Genomic DNA, 15,963 nt, shown 5'->3' with positions numbered 1-15,963 from the left:
CACAAGGCTAACTTGCTTAAGGGTTAGGGATGTGACATTACTATAACAACAGTTGAGGATGTCACGCCGACCTCCACCGAGCCCTCCATCGAGTGTGGACGCGTGAGATTGGATATAGTGGAGTAATCCGTGGGAAGAGTTATCATTGGTTGGAAACATCTACGATTTAGCAGGAAGCGGGCCACATTCATGGCATAGTTTGTTGATCCCTTTACTAAAGGGTATCTATTTAATCAGAGAAACACCAAAAATATTCTAGTATTCAACCACTAGCAAGGAACGGATATGATGATGGCATAATTTTCATCAACTATAAAGCAATATAAAATGTAGTTGCTTCAGAAATTAAAAATATTACCAAAAACAAAGATTGGATGATGAGCTCACATGGATTGTTAGATGGGGCTAAAATTTTATGGAGAACTATGTTTTGGGCACATAGAAGATGTGGAAAAAATTCAACTCATTAGGATATTCCTATCTAGTACTTCCTTCACAAAGTTGTGAGCTGAACACAAACTTTGGAAATTTGCTAAGAAAGATTAGTAGGCAAATGGTTACGAAAGTTTTCATGAGGCAATGATTTGGATAGGAAAGGGTGCCCAAAATTTTTGAGCGTAATCAAAGAAATATAAATAGCACTTTCTTCACAAAGTGCTATTCTGAACAAAATAGGAAAATGAATATTGCTGAATTATTTTCGAACTATGGAAGGAAGGGTTTTAAAATATTTGAGGAATACATGATCCAAAGTATTTATGAGAATTTTTCGAGCATTTTTGAAATGACATAATAGTAGGTTGCTCCACAAACTAGGATGAGGTGGGATAGAATGGACCGACGATTGACATGTCAACATAGTTAGAACATGTTACGACATTTTTATAATCGTCGTAAAAGTTATGACGATCTCATTTTATGCGGTTATGACGTTTTTGACTCACATCGTCGTAATTTATATGTAGATTTGATCCCCTCAAACGGCTTACGACAATATCGGATGAAATCGTCATAGATTTATGACGAATTCATCAACGACATCTTAAAGAACGTCATGTATGAGCATATTTCTTGTAGTGCCAAGACTAGTCATAAGGTTTTTGCTTGGCTCAACACAAAAAGAAACACAAAAATCACAATCACAACAGAATTATGAAAGTGTGGACGCAACCGAACATAAAGAAAAAGATAAATTAATTGGGTTGCCTCCCAACAAGCGCTATTGTTTAACGCCCTTAGCTAGGCATAAGGATTTTAATGATGCTCACATAAAAGACAAGAATTGAAGCACAACGAGAGCATCATAAAGCATGTGAAAATCACATCTAAGTCTAACATACTTCCTATGCATAGGCATTTTATAGGAGAACAAATTGGCAAGACAACCAATAGTTACCATATGCGAGGAAGAAGAAAGAGACAATGTCAATCTCAACATAATGAGAGGTAATTTGGTAACATGAAAGTTTCTACCACAATATTTTCCTCTCTCATGGAAATTACATGTGGGATCATAATCAAATTCAACAATATAGCTATCACATAGGATATTCTTTTCATGATCCACATGCATGCAAAGTTGACGCTCTTCAAAAATAGTGGGATTATCATCAACAAAAGTCATGACGTTTCCAAACCCACTTTCAATAATATTGTGTAACATCCCAAATTTTGGAATGTTAATATAATTATTAGAATGATTGTTTGTCTGTTTGAGTGATTGAAACTTGAGTGAAATTTGAAACTTTTCAAAAAAAACTTTTGAATGAGAGGAAATAAAATGACTTTCCCCTTTTCCGGTGAATTCAAATTCACCCATTTAAAATCAATGAGAGGAGATAGCATGACTTCTTCAACTATAAAGAATTTGAATGAAGGTGGCATTTGAAATTCTTTCGATTTTTGTTTTGCAATTCTATTTTTTCTCCACTCAAGAAATGCCAGGAATAAATTCTTGCCAAGCAAGAAAGAGAGGAGGAACATGACCCTCCAAAAACCAGGGGCATTCATTGAAATATTTTGAGCCAAGAAAAAACCAAAATTAAATTTGAGAAAATAATTGCAAAAAGAAATAATGCTTTTAGGGATTTTCTGAAAAACGTTTTTATTAAGTTTCTTATTTTGGCCGTGGAAAAATGCCCATCCTTTAGATTTTATTTTTCTGATAATTTTAGCATATAGAAACTCTATATTCCGAATTTATTTGGTTTCCCTTTTATCGTTTTTGTTTCCTGTTTTTGAAAAAGGAAAGAAATCGCGTTTAATAGGAAATAAAGCGCTGGCCCATTAAGGAGTTTCCAAATCTGGCCCGTTTAGTATCTTCTCCTTCCTCTGGTCATTCACGTTACCAGGAACTTCCATGGCAGGAACCAAGAGATCCTCCCCTTCTGGAATTCGCGAATCTCCTTCCCTACCAGCACCTCCTCGCCACCTATAAAGGATCCCCTCGTCCTTCTCGTTCCATTATCCTCGAGAACGCCCCGTTTCCCTGCCCGTAGCCTCCTCCCCGCCACCTCCTGTTTTGTGTCAAGAACTCCACAGGAGCTCGCTCCACGAGCACCATCGCCCTCCTCACCGCCACCTGGACCCCTGCAACCCTCCCCCTACCCCGCTGCACCTCCCTACCGCACCTCCCCCTCCACCGGCCCCCACCCCCTCGCCACCAGGCCCAATCGGCTCCCTGCCAGGGACCAACCAGCAGGAGCAGCGCCAGGAACCCCGACGCCAAGCAGCCCCGACGCCGCCCGTGGAAAGAAATTGATCCCGTCAAGGCTCCTCCACCGGTTCCCCCCTTCCCCACCGATTTCCCTCGCCGGAGCAGCCCCACCTCGCCGGAGCACCTCCAAGCCTGTCCATCCACGGTGAGCCTCATAGAAATCCTGTCATAGTTTTTTTTTCAGAAAAAGAGCAAATTTCTAAAATTCATATCTATTAGTCTATAACTCCGAATTAGTTGATTCTTTTTCCAGTAGATCACAATTTTTATGTAGTTTTCAAAAACATATTATTTGCCTATGTTTGAAATTTTCAAATTTGAATTAGATCAGATTTAGTTTAAACCTTGTTTTTCTTATTCCGGGAGTTTAAAAATATCTTTTAATTTAATTCTTTTTGCTGCTGTTTCCTAGTGATCATATATTTCAGTAGTTCAAGTTTCAATTTTTTTAATATTTTTACTTGGGGTTTTTACCAAAATAGATTCTGTTTTAGTTCTTTTAGGATTATGGTATTTCTTTTTCTATAATTTTTTTAAAATTATTTTCTTTTATATTTCGTAAAGTTTATATTTTGTTTCTGTTAGTTAATAGTAGGTTTTCAACAAATTTTTATTTTTATTTTTATTTGTTATCATGAAATCAATTCTAGTTCTCTAGTAACTTGCAATTGATTTCTCTACTGTTTCAACTCCCATTTGAAAATACTTTCAAAATAGTTTTATGAAAAAGAAAATACTTTATTTTGTCCTAGTTAAATTTATATCTTAGTTCTCTGCTATTTTAGTTTTATTTTCTGTTAGACAAAAACTATTTAGGGTTTGATGTAGTAGAAGACTCCCTAGTTTTATTTGAAGTTTCGTTTGGATTCTTATTCGCTCTCTCTTTTGTTTTGATTGCTAGTATTGAGTGCTTACGTGAATGATATGGTTGTTATATAGATTTCATCGGAGAGTGACGAGTAGTCTATCAAGTTATTCCTCGAGAACGAAAATTCTTCTTCGTCAACATCACCAGACAAGTCATTTGATCATGTATCACCTATGTTTTATGCATCGTAGTTCTACCATCCTATGCTCAATTGCATGCTGAGTAGGTACTTGGAAATTATGGTTACATATTGTAGTATCATGTGGTAGGCACCCAATAACCCCGTTACTTGGCCCGGGACGACAAATTTCATATTGCTATGCTTGAGTAGACGGGATTCTGGTTGAGATTTTATCACGAGTGATGCGAGAATAATTTAATAACCAAGACCGGTTAAGTCAAGACTTTTCAAGACCTCGTAATGCAATGCAACTCTGGGTGAAGGACGGTTGATCGGCTCCCTGGAGAAACTAGTGGATGACCCGGGATGCTGGAGACGTGCCATGACATCTTGCGGAAAGCTTCACCCAGGCTCAAAGAGACGGACGGATATTTTCAAGACCCAAGACTTACCTGCACAACCACAAGTCATTATGGGCTCTGGCTTGGTTGGACAACGCAGCGACTCTGGACAGGCGGTGCCAGCAGATGTAGAAGAACGGTAGGATTTGGATGGGCACCGACAGGGAATCAGAGGGACCCGTTGAAAGACCATGTTTTGATCATCCGTTCTTCAAACACCCTGAAGTGCGAGGACATACACGGAGGCGATCAAATCATGTGGGGAACGTGCGCAAAACTCTACAGAGTACTCAAACCTAATCGATTAGCCGTGTCCACGGTCATGGACAACTTGAGCCAAAGGAACTGAAGTTATCTGAAATTCTCAACACCATTATATATATTTGATGTGGGTAATATTGATAACTTGGGTATGAGAATTGGTTGGCGGAACCATCTCATTAAGAACCAACAGCAAAGTAATATTTTGCTTTTAGCCCCCTTGTTGTAGGAGAAAATTTTGCTTTACGCTAAAACTTACAACCCCACCTGCCAAATATGCATATAGTATAGATGATATTTTACCCCCCTCTCATATGTGACTTGCCATCATATTCATTATGCTGACCTACACGGCTGCAACGTCTTATGTTGCAGATATTTTTCTTCGATGAGTAAGAGTACGATTCAGGGTTACGGTCTACACTCAACTTGCCGTTGGTGTTTATTGGGACTCCACTCCCTTGACTGTTTCCGCTGAGATTTTAAGGTATATATATCAGTTTTACGCTATTTACATGTGATTGCACTTTGATATATACATTGATGTACTGGGTGTGCCAGCATACTGATCCAGGGATGGCACAGATACACAAAGGCTTGACTCGTTTTGAGTCGGGTCGCTACAGATATGGTATCAGAGCACATGTTGACTGTAGGATGTGACCCTAGAAAATGGAAATTTCTTAGGAAAGGATCTCTCTAAAATTTTATTTCTAAGAACACCTTTTACTTCTCATCTCTTCTGATGTCATCAAACGTTCTCTCACCTCAAATAGTTAGACAATGCCCTTTCCCCTTTGACCATGTGAAGGATCAACCGACTCCCACTTCAAAGTAAAGAGGATTTCATCATGCAGTTGAAGCTACACCAAGTGAAGACTCTCAAGACCCGAAGAACTCGAAGACCTCGAAACGTTCCAATGTTTATTAGAAGTCCGAACCCCAATTATATACCCATGTTAGTTACGATGATTTGTGAGCCGTCATTGGTGTGTGTTTTCCGTCGGCCACAACTAAAACCTATTCTCAAAAATATTGTTTGTATTATGTGTATCTCCTTCTCTCTTACCCCTCTCATCCCCAAAACCTCAACCCTACCAGATGGAGTATGAAGCTGGACTTGTAGTCTCTGGACCAATGACCCAGCTGGAGGCTGAAATATGGATTAAGAACATGGAGAACCACTTCGGGAGCAACTTGATCTCAAGGAAGTATGAAGTGGAAAACGCTCTTCAGTACTTTACACAAAGTGCTGCAATCTAGTGGAAAACGCATCATGCCATACAAGGATTTAGTGGAGCAGAAACCTAGGACGAATTCAAGAAGACTTTGTTAAGATCCCGTCTCATTCGGAAGTGCTATGATAATCCGAAGGAGAAGACTTGTGCATGCAAGATCTATGGAGAAATAGGACACACCCAGGAAGAACATAAGGACGGATTCCCTCATTGTGAAGAAAATCACCCAGCTAAGGAGTGCCCAAGTAGTCAGGTGACTTGTTTCCTCTATGAAGGAACCACTCACTACCTGTTAGAATTATGCCCTAGAGGCAATAATAAATATAGTTATTATTATAATTCCTGTATCAAGATAATCGTTTATTATCCATGCTATAATTGTATTGAATGAAGACTCATTTACATGTGTGGATACATAGACAAAACACTGTCCCTAGCAAGCCTCTAGTTGGCTAGCCAGTTGATCAAAGATAGTCAGTGTCTTCTGATTATGAACAAGGTGTTGTTGCTTGATAACTGGATCACGTCATTAGGAGAATCACGTGATGGACTAGACCCAAACTAATAGACGTAGCATGTTGATCGTGTCATTTTGTTGCTACTGTTTTCTGCGTGTCAAGTATTTGTTCCTATGACCATGAGATCATATAACTCACTGACACCGGAGGAATACTTTGTGTGTATCAAACGTCGCAACGTAACTGGGTGACTATAAAGATGCTCTACAGGTATCTCCGAAGGTGTTAGTTGAGTTAGTATGGATCAAGAATGGGATTTGTCACTCCGTGTGACGGAGAGGTATCTCGGGGCCCACTCGGTAATACAACATCACACACAAGCCTTGCAAGCAATGTGACTTAGTGTAAGTTGCGGGATCTTGTATTACGGAACGAGTAAAGAGACTTGCCGGTAAACGAGATTGAAATAGGTATGTGGATACTGACGATCGAATCTCGGGCAAGTAACATACCGAAGGACAAAGGGAATGACATACGGGATTATATGAATCCTTGGCACTGAGGTTCAAACGATAAGTTCTTCGTAGAATATGTAGGATCCAATATGGGCATCCAGGTCCCGCTATTGGATATTGACCAAGGAGTCTCTTGGGTCATGTCTACATAATTCTCGAACCCGCAGGGTCCGCACACTTAAGGTTCGACGTTGTTTTATGCATATTTGAGTTATATGGTTGGTTACCGAATGTTGTTCGGAGTCCCGGATGAGATCACAGACGTCACGAGGGTTTCCAGAATAGTCCTGAAACGAAGATTGATATATAGGATGACCTCATTTGATTACCGGAAGGTTTTCGGAGTTACCGGGAATGTACCGGGAATGACGAATGGGTTCCGGGAGTTCACCGGGGGGCAACCCACCCCGGGGAAGCCCATAGGCCTTCAGGGTGGCGCACCAGCCCTTAGTGGGCTGGTGGGACATCCCAAAAGGGCCCTATGCGCATTGGAAGAAAAATCAAAGAGAAAGAAAAAAGAGGAGGTGGGAAGGGAAGGAAGGACTCCCACCCACCAAACCAAGTCCAACTCGGTTTTGGGGGGGGGGAGACCTTCCCCCCTTGGCTCGGCCGACCCCCTTGGGGCTCCTTGAGCCCCAAGTCAAGGTCCCCTCTCTCCCACCTATATATACGGAGGTTTTAGGGCTGATTTGAGACGACTTTTCCACGGCAGCCCGACCACATACCTCCACGGTTTTTCCTCTAGATCGCGTTTCTGCGGAGCTCGGGCGGAGCCCTGTTGTGACAAGGTAATCACCAACCTCCGTAGCGCCGTCACGCTGCCGGAGAACTCTTCTACCTCTCCGTCTCTCTTGCTGGATCAAGAAGGCCGAGATCATCGTCGAGCTGTACGTGTGCTGAACGCGGAGGTGCCGTCCGTTCGGTACTAGATCGTGGGACTAATCGCGGGATTGTTCGCGGGGCGGATCGAGTGTCGTGAGGACGTTCCACTACATCAACCGCTTTCACTAACGCTTCTGCTGTACGGTCTACAAGGGTACGTAGATCACTCATCCCCTCTCGTAGATGGACATCACCATGATAGGTCTTCGTGCGCGTAGGAAAAAATTTGTTTCCCATGCGACGTTCCCCAACAGTGGCATCATGAGCTAGGTTCATGCGTAGATGTCTTCTCGAGTAGAACACAAAAGTTTTGTGGGTGGTGATGTGCGTTTTGCTGCCCTCCTTAGTCTTTTCTTGATTCCGCGGTATTGTTGGATTGAAACGGCTTGGACCGACATTACTCGTACGCTTACGAGAGACTGGTTTCACCGCTACGAGTAACCCCGTTGCTCAAAGATGACTGGCAAGTGTCGGTTTCTCCAACTTTAGTTGAATCGTATTTGACCGAGGAGGTCCTTGGATGAGGTTAAATAGCAACTCATATATCTCCGTTGTGGTGTTTGCGTAAGTAAGATGCGATTCTACTAGATACCCGTGGTCACCACGTAAAACATGCAACAACAAAATTAGAGGACGTCTAACTTGTTTTTGCAGGGTATGCTTTGTTGGAATTATGCCCTAGAGGCAATAATAAATATAGTTATTATTATAATTCCTGTATCAAGATAATCGTTTATTATCCATGCTATAATTGTATTGAATGAAGACTCATTTACATGTGTGGATACATAGACAAAACACCGTCCCTAGCAAGTCTCTAGTTGGCTAGCCAGTTGATCAAAGATAGTCAGTGTCTTCTGATTATGAACAAGGTGTTGTTGCTTGATAACTGGATCACGTCATTAGGAGAATCACGTGATGGACTAGACCCAAACTAATAGACGTAGCATGTTGATCGTGTCATTTTGTTGCTACTGTTTTCTGCGTGTCAAGTATTTATTCCTATGACCATGAGATCATATAACTCACTGACACCGGAGGAATACTTTGTGTGTATCAAACGTCGCAACGTAACTCTCTACAGGTGTCTCCGAAGGTGTTAGTTGAGTTAGTATGGATCAAGACTGGGATTTGTCACTCCGTGTGACGGAGAGGTATCTCGGGGCCCACTCGGTAATACAACATCATACACAAGCCTTGCAAGCAACGTGACTTAGTGTAAGTTGCGGGATCTTGTATTACGGAACGAGTAAAGAGACTTGCCAGTAAACGAGATTGAAATAGGTATGCGGATACTGACGATCAATTCTCGGGGAAGTAACATACCGAAGGACAAAGGGAATGACATACGGGGTTATATGAATCCTTGGCACTGAGGTTCAAACGATAAGATCTTCGTAGAATATGTAGGATCCAATATGGGCATCCAGGTCCCGCTATTGGATATTGACCGAGGAGTCTCTCGGGTCATGTCTACATAGTTCTCGAACCCGCAGGGTCTGCACACTTAAGGTTCGACGTTGTTTTATGCGTATTTGAGTTATATGGTTGGTTACCGAATGTTGTTCGGAGTCCCGGATGAGATCACGGACGTCACGAGGGTTTCCGGAATGGTCCGGAAACGAAGATTGATATATAGGATGACCTCATTTGATTACCGGAAGGTTTTCGGAGTTACCGGGAATGTACCGGGAATGACGAATGGGTTCCGGGAGTTCACCGGGGGGGCAACCCACCCCGGGGAAGCCCATAGGCCTTGAGGGTGGCGCACCAGCCCTTAGTGGTCTGGTGGGACAGCCCAAAAGGGCTCTATGCGCCAAGAAGAGAAAATCAAGAGAGAGAAAAAGAGGAGGTGGGAAGGAAGGGAAGGACTCCCTCCCACCAAACCATGTCCAACTCGGTTTGGGGGGGGAGTCTTCCCCCCTTGGCTCGGCCGACCCCCTTGGGGCTCCTTGAGCCCCAAGGCAAGGTCCCCTCCCTCCCACCTATATATACGGAGGTTTTAGGGCTGATTTTTGACGACTTTTCCACGGCAGCCCGACCACATACCTCCACGGTTTTTCCTCTAGATCGCGTTTCTGCGGAGCTCGGGCGGAGCCCTGCTGAGACAAGGTCATCACCAACCTCCGGAGCGCTGTCACGCTACCGGAGAACTCTTCTACCTCTCCGTCTCTCTTGCAGGATCAAGAAGGCCGAGATCATCGTCGAGCTGTACGTGTGCTGAACGCGGAGGTGCCGTCCGTTCGGTACTAGATCGTGGGACTGATCGCGGGATTGTTCGTGGGGCGGATCGAGGGATGTGAGGACGTTCCACTACATCAACCGCGTTCACTAACGCTTCTGCTGTACGATCTACAAGGGTACGTAGATCACTCATCCCCTCTCGTAGATGGACATCACCATGATAGGTCTTCGTGCGCGTAGGAAAACTTTTGTTTCCCATGCGACGTTCCCCAACATGCTTGTGATGTGATATAGCCAACGATGTGATGTGATATATTGGATGTATGAGATGATCATGTTGTAATAGATAATATCGACTTGCACGTTGATGGTATGGCAACCGGCAGGAGCCATAGGGTTGTCTTTATACTAACGTTTGTGCTTGCAGATGCGTTTACTATTTTGCTAGGATGTAGCTTTAGTAGTAATAGCATGAGTAGCACGACAACCCCGATGGAGACACGTTGATGGAGATCATGGTGTGGCGCCGGTGACAAGAAGATCGTGCCGGTGCTTTGGTGATGGAGATCAAGAAGCACCTGATGATGGCCATATCATGTCACTTATGAATTGCATGTGATGTTAATCCTTTTATGCACCTTATTTTTCTTAGAACGACGGTAGCATTATGAGGTGATCTCTCACTAAAATTTCAAGATGAAATTGTGTTCTCCCCGACTGTGCACCGTTGCTACAGTTCGTCGTTTCGAGTCACCACGTGATGATCGGGTGTGATAGACTCAACGTTCACATACAACGGGTGCAAAACAGTTGCGCACGCGGAACACTCGGGTTAAGCTTGACGAGCCTAGCATGTGCAGACATGGCCTCGGAACACATGAGACCGAAAGGTCGATCATGAATCATATAGATGATATGATTAGCATAGGGATGCTTACCACTGAAACTATACTCAACTCACGTGATGATCGGACTTGAGCTAGTGTAAGTGGATCATGAACCACTCAAATGACTAGAGAGATGTACTTTTTGAGTGGGAGTTTAGCGTATAATTTTGATTAAGTTAAACTCTAATTGTCTTGAACATAGTCTAAGTCCACTTTGAATATATTTGTGTTGTAGATCATGGCTCACGCGACAGTCATCCTGAATTTTAATACGTTCCTAGAGAAAGCTAAGTTGAAAGATGATGGAAGCAACTTTGTAGACTGGGCTCGTAATCTTAAGCTAATCTTACAAGCTGGGAAGAAGGACTATGTCCTTAATGCTGCGCTAGGAGATGAACCACCCGCTACGGCTGATCAGGATGTTAAGAACGCTTGGTTAGCACGTAAGGAGGACTACTCAATAGTTCAATGTGCAGTCTTGTATGGCTTAGAACCGGGACTTCAACGTCGCTTTGAGCGTCATGGAGCATTTGAGATGTTCCAGGAGTTGAAGTTTATCTTTCAGAAGAATGCCCGGATCGAGAGGTATGAGACCTCCGATAAATTCTATGCTTGCAAGATGGAGGAAAACTCGTCTGTCAGTGAACATGTGCTCAAAATGTCTGGGTACTCAAACCGTCTAGCTGAGCTGGGGATTGAACTCCCGCAAGAGGCTATCACTGACAGAATCCTTCAATCACTGCCGCCAAGCTATAAAGGCTTTGTGTTGAACTACAACATGCAAGGAATACTTTGTGTGTATCAAACGTCACAACGTAACTGGGTGACTATAAAGATGCTCTACAGGTATCTCTGAAGGTGTTAGTTGAGTTAGTATGGATCAAGACTGGGATTTGTCACTCCGTGTGACGGAGAGGTATCTCGGGGCCCACTCGGTAATACAACATCACACACAAGCCTTGCAAGGAATGTGACTTAGTGTAAGTTGCGGGATCTTGTATTACGGAACGAGTAAAGAGACTTGCCGGTAAACGAGATTGAAATAGGTATGTGGATACTGACGATCGAATCTCGGGCAAGTAACATACCGAAGGACAAAGGGAATGACATATGGGATTATATGAATCCTTGGCACTGAGGTTCAAATGATAAGTTCTTCGTAGAATATGTAGGATCCAATATGGGCATCCAGGTCCCGCTATTGGATATTGACCGAGGAGTCTCTCGGGTCATGTCTACATAGTTCTCGAACCCGCAGGGTCTGCACACTTAAGGTTCGACGTTGTTTTATGCGTATTTGAGTTATATGGTTGGTTACCGAATGTTGTTCGGAGTCCCGGATGAGATCACGGACATCACGAGGGTTTTCGAAATAGTCCGGAAACGAAGATTGATATATAGGATGACCTCATTTGATTACCGGAAGGTTTCGGAGTTACCGGGAATGTACCGGGAATGACGAATGGGTTCCGGGAGTTCACCGGGGGGGCAACCCACCCCGGGGAAGCCCATAGGCCTTGCGGGTGGTGCACCAGCCCTTAGTGGGCTGGTGGGACAGCCCAAAAGGGCCCTATGCGCATTGGAAGAAAAATCAAAGAGAAAGAACAGGAGGTGGGAAGGGAAGGAAGGACTCCCACCCACCAAACCAAGTCCAACTCGGTTTGGGGGGAGACCTTCCCCCCTTGGCTCGGCTGACCCCCTTGGGGATCCTTGAGCCCCAAGGCAAGGTCCCCTCTCTCCCACCTATATATACGGAGGTTTTAGGGCTGATTTGAGACGACTTTTCCACGGCAGCCCGACCACATACCTCCACGGTTTTTCCTCTAGATCGCGTTTCTGTGGAGCTCGGGCGGAGCCCTGCTGAGACAAGGTCATCACCAACCTCCGGAGCGCCGTCACGCTGCCGGAGAACTCTTCTACCTCTCCGTCTCTCTTGCTGGATCAAGAAGGCCGAGATCATCGTCGAGCTGTACGCGTGCTGAACGCGGAGGTGCCGTCCGTTCGGTACTAGATCGTGGGACTGATCGCGGGATTGTTCGCGGGGCGGATCGAGGGACGTGAGGACGTTCCACTACATCAACCGCGTTCACTAACGCTTCTACTGTACGGTCTACAAGGGTACATAGATCACTCATCCCCTCTCGTAGATGGACATCACCATGATAGGTCTTCGTGCGCGTAGGAATTTTTTTGTTTCCCATACGACGTTCCCCAACACTACCGAGCTCAATGTCACATTTACCCCAAGGTGCAACAAGTTGTCAAGCAACAGAAAGATGCAATGAAGGAAACCCTCAAGAAGAAGATTCTAGAAGAGCCGATGATGAACGGAAATATTGAAGACCCTGATGAACAAGGTATGACCATATTTTTCTCCAATGCATGCTACTCATGTGGAGAAGAAGGACATTATTCACAGGATTGCACGAAGGGAAGCCAAGAGTATCTGGGAAACTTCCCGACGGAAAAAGTGGAGTTTGATCCACTTGAAATAGAAGAACTGGCCAAAATAAAGGAGTCCGGAAAGAAAAAAAAAGTACCCTCGGAAGAGCCAAGTCTTTGCAGATATAGACCTGAGTCATGTCAGATGTTACAAGTGTATGGAATTTGGCCACCAGAAATACATGTGCTCAGGAAGGAAGCCGGAAACCCAAGGAGCAAAAGCAAACACTAAGACGCCTCGAGACTTGTCAGAACTCATTTGCTTTCGTTGCAAGGAAGCAGGACATTTTGCTAACGATTGTCCACAAAGGAAGAAAGCTAAAAAGGAGTAGTTAAGTTTTGACCGCGGCAATTAGTGTAATCTGAAGAACTCTTGTTTTTCATGAGATCATGGAGTGAAAAAATTTGTAACAGAAGTCCCTGAGATTGTAATAACATCATGAATAAATGGAATTTATTGTCTCATGATTGCCTATGTTGAAAATGTATGCGTTGTTTCTCTTCGAACAAAGATCTCTGAACAATTATGAGGATATGAGAAAATATGGTCTATGCAGGCATGAGTATAATTCATTTTAAGTGTGGTAGTAATCGGTAAACCCACAGGATCCATTGAGTAGGAATGTACCATAACTACCAAGGAGACATATACATTCCTCTGAGTACCTATTTACTGACACCTGCAGATGAAAACTCTCTACGAGTCATTCCTCAAGGGCCCATAAGCGATCATGACCCTGACTAGTGATCATGATTACCCAAAAATCCTGAAGGACATGATGAAGCACATTCATCTTGAAGGAGATGCAGTCTACAAAGGCTACCCATTCATGGAAAGTGGAGTAGAACTTTGGTACGTGGAAGTACACCTCCATCATGTGAAAGGAGTTTGTCCAAAGACTATGGGGCAATACTTTTTCATTTCACGTGTACCACGAGCAACCTCCTTTGATGATGTTTGTGAAGCTGCCATGGAAGCCATACGTCAGATTGGAGAAATACTTAAAGCAAGACTCCGTCATACCCAGGAATACCTGAGTGAGGTACGTGCGGAGATGATGGAGATGAAGCTCATGGACACCATGATGAAGCAAAAGATGGATGATGTCAAGGAGCACCTCGGAAAGTTCGAGTGGAACTAAAGTACCTCCAAGAGAGAGAGATGAATAAAGTTGGCAGAAATGCTTGACCATACCGAACAATGTGGATGGCAGCATTTGTAATAAAGTTATTTTTTTTTAATTTGGAGTTTTGAGGAGGAATTAAGGATGTAATAAAGGATTGAGTATGAAATAAATATGATTTATCGATGAAGCAATACCTTCTTATGGTATCCCACAGAGTGGCGTGTGAACCAAAAATAAGTCTGAGGATTTTTATTATATGATGGTTACCCCAAGAGTATGACGGAGGAAACACTATAGGATTTAAGGCGTAGTGATTCCAAGTATGCATGCAACCCACAGACCCCGAGACTAATAAGGATCAAGTACTACCTATTTGGAGAAGGAAACTTGGAAAAAGCTAAGATGGATCAGCAAATGTTTTCTTAGGAGCATATGAAAACCCGAGAGTTGTGAAGATACGATAGATGTTTTATTCAGCTTGCAGAACCAATCTATTATCCGAACTTCGTGGACAAGAGAAATTCTGCAATGCTTGTGAGGATGCCCAAGTGTTAGAATGCGAGATTCGCTAAACCTTATACAGAGAAATGATTTGGGTGCGGAATGAATTGATCACCATGACGACTTACTCTTATAATTTATCTTGCTATTCGGAATGGTAAATCTGAGAGACTTACCCATAGAGAGAGACGGCGTTCTTTGAAGCTTTTGTTTAAGCCTTAGAATGGTATGCTGAAAGCCCCATGTACATGGCACTTGTTGTCACGCGTAAGAAATTTTACGGTGAGGATGAAACCAAGACCCCTCTCTCTGCAGGATAACCACAAATGGTAGACCACCATGAGAACCATCGATATGTTATTTAGAATTGACCACGAGACGGTCAGTTAAGAAGACCCAGTAACGGAAGAGGCTTATGTCAACAGGATAACTCTCATTTTTAATGGAAACATTATGAATATAATGAAAGAGCATCACCAGAGGAGTTAGTATGAAGACTGTGAGGAGTCAGATGCCAAAACCCGAGAGGATTTCTAAATTTTGAGGGACCAGTAGCTCTTATTTTAAGTGTGGTAGCACCCCACTTTGCCGGAGGTTGGATTTGTTAGAAGACCTCCAAACCCTAACCTTTCTTTCTAGCCCCTTCGAATCTCGAGGACGAGATTCATTTTAAGTGTGGTAGGTTTGTAACATCCCAAATTTTGGAATGTTAATATAATTATTAGAATGATTGTTTGTCTGTTTGAGTGATTGAAACTTGAGTGAAATTTGAAACTTCTCAAAAAAAAACTTTTGAATGAGAGGAAATAAAATGACTTTCCCCTTTTCCGGTGAATTCAAATTCACCCATTTAAAATCAATGAGAGGAGATAGCATGACTTCTTCAACTATAAAGAATTTGAATGAAGGTGGCATTTGAAATTCTTTCGATTTTTGTTTTGCAATTCTATTTTTTCTCCACTCAAGAAATGCTAGGAATAAATTCTTGCCAAGCAAGAAAGAGAGGAGGAACATGACCCTCCAAAAACCAGGGGCATTCATTGAAATATTTTGAGCCAAGAAAAAACCAAAATTTAATTTGAGAAAATAATTGAAAAAAGAAATAATGCTTTTAGGGATTTTCTGAAAAACGTTTTTTTAAGTTTTTATTTTAGGCGTGGAAAAATGCCCATCCTTTAGATTTTATTTTTCTGATAATTTTAGCATATAGAAACTCTATATTCCAAATTTATTTGGTTTCCCTTTTATCGTTTTAGTTTCGTGTTTTTGAAAAAGGAAAGAAATCGTGTTTAATAGGAAATAAAGTGCTCGCCCATTAAGGAGTTTCCAAATCTGGCCCGTTTAGTATCTTCTCCGTCCTCT

This window comes from Hordeum vulgare, chromosome 6H (genome assembly GCF_904849725.1).
Source record: "Hordeum vulgare subsp. vulgare chromosome 6H, MorexV3_pseudomolecules_assembly, whole genome shotgun sequence".
Lineage (NCBI taxonomy): Eukaryota > Viridiplantae > Streptophyta > Magnoliopsida > Poales > Poaceae > Hordeum > Hordeum vulgare.
The sequence above is the reverse complement of the archived record's forward strand: the minus strand, read 5'-3'. Positions refer to the sequence as shown.